The following is a 2,243-nucleotide window of genomic DNA, read 5'->3' on the forward strand; positions in this document are numbered from 1 at the left end:
GCTGCAGGGGGTTGTTGTGGCTGAAGTGCAGGACCCAACACTTGGCCTGGTGGAACTTCATACCACTGGCCTCAGCCCATTGATCCAGCCTGTCCAGATCCCTCTGTCCCTACTGCCCCAGGGTGTGGGCCCTGCCCTGTGCCATGCCCCATTCAGGACTGGGAAGGAACAAGGAGAGGCTGGAGCAGGTGGCTGACCAGGTGCCATTCCAACACTGGTCACATAGTAGTGGAAGGTGTCACTGTCTCTGGCAGGACTAGATGATCTTTGAAGGTCCCCTCCAACCCAAACCGTTCTGCAATCCCCAAACTTCAACACCTGACATATTCCCAAACTGCCCTATAAATGAGGAATGGTGGCTGTTTTGATGAAACTCAGAGCACATGGCAAAAAAAAAAAAATAAAAATTTGGACTTACCAAAAGGTAAGAAAGAAACATAAACTTTCATGAGACTGTCATACAGCTGAGTCACATCATTTGAGAGTACTGAGTCAACCAAGAGAATGGGACACACCTATTTTTAGCTTGGGATACAAAGGTTTGCTGAACCTGAACTGGCACTTGTGTCTGTATGCTTAAATCCTGGCCTGAATATTCATTAAAAATTTACTATAATTTTTAAATAATCAAAGTTGAATGCTTATGTTTTTCACAGTTATTCAAAGCCGAAGAAACAAAAATCTTTTTTGTGCTTTGGGGTCCCTGAACAAACTTAAAACTTTTCTGTCTGACCTGATATGGTGAGAAAACAGTTCTGTCGTCCCCACCATCCATGCAGAATTGTCTTCTGATTTATTCCCAGCCCTTTTTAAATGGCTCTGTCAGAATTTTTACCCAAATGCTGCTTTGTTGAGGTAAGTGTTGACCTCGGAGAATTAGCCACTGCAGGAGAGAAATTAAGTTCTGCAAATTAGGAAGATGTGTCCCACAAGATGGAAAAACAAGAGGAAGGACCAGTGAACTCCATACCCACAGCATTCCTGGTATAGTCAGCTGGAAGAGGAGGAAGCCTTTGCTGAAGTCCTTCATAGGGGCTGTGAGAAAGCTCAGCTTAAACTCTTCCAAAATCAATCTTAAGGAGCAACTGGTAAATGGGGAAAATGAGGTAGCAATTGCGTTCAGCCTGTTCTCTGCCATCTGGAGACCTGGGAAATAATCACAGGTAGGGAAGATGGAACCTGGGATAAAATTGTCAGTAAGGCAGCTGTAAGGAGTACAGAGATAGAAAGATTAGGTTAATATTTACATGCAAATGCAAAAGAAGATGCTGATCCTAGGACAGGACAACCTTGACCTCACAGAGGGTGGAGGCACAAAGGGAATGCATATGAAAAACAAAAAAGGACCTGTAGCTCTTTGGGAATGTGTTATTTCTGTTGCTCAGAATACATACTTCCACAGACTGGCACAGCTGAAGGAAATGGAAATGAATCCAGTCACTCCCTGGGTAAGGAAAAGCTGGGAAGATGGCCAAGGACACCTTGCTAAATCTTTGAAATATAATACTCACAGAGGTGAGCGTCATCAGGATAACAGCAATAAAAGGCTGAGGGATGGCTTGTTGTGAATAATTTACAGTAGTTTAATTAACACCAAAATAATTTATAAGAATTTTAATCATAGTCTAAATCACCAAGTGAGCAAATTTGAATTAAGTAAGCAATGTTAATCATATTTTGGAGGCATACCTTTAAAGGGCTTTCCTCTCTGAAGGAGAGATTGATTCTCATTGTTTGCTGAAGATTCAGAAAGCTTAAAATAAGAATAATCTTTTCATGAAATAACCCTTTTTTTTTTGTTAGCAAGGATACACTACATATACACACAAGGAGTTCTGTAAATTAACATGAGTTCAATTATTTATTTAACCCACATAAATTTGCAGTGTCATGATTTTGTAAACTGTTGAATCGCACCCATAGCTCCTGCAGCCACCCAGGGAGCCCAGTGGCTTGGGAGAGGCACTGCTGGGTGGTAGTTCCTGAAACTCCATGTGGAAGAATGACCACCATGTCCAAGGGCCTCTCAGTCCTTTCTGAGCTCTCGAGCTTCAGGTCCTGTCACTGCAGCAGTGCCTGCTGCATGTTCTCTCTCTGTTGCCACAAGGCAGGTCTTCCTCTTTGCTGTCCTTCCTTTCTTACTCATGGAGACATGGAGCTCCTGGAGCGGGTCCAGTGGAGGCTGCAGAGATGATTCAGGGACTGGAGCATCTCCCTGGGGAGGAAAGGCTGAGGGAGCTGGG

Source organism: Manacus vitellinus, unplaced genomic scaffold (genome assembly GCF_001715985.3).
Source record: "Manacus vitellinus isolate BGI_N305 unplaced genomic scaffold, ASM171598v3 scaffold_90_pilon, whole genome shotgun sequence".
Classification (NCBI taxonomy): domain Eukaryota; kingdom Metazoa; phylum Chordata; class Aves; order Passeriformes; family Pipridae; genus Manacus; species Manacus vitellinus.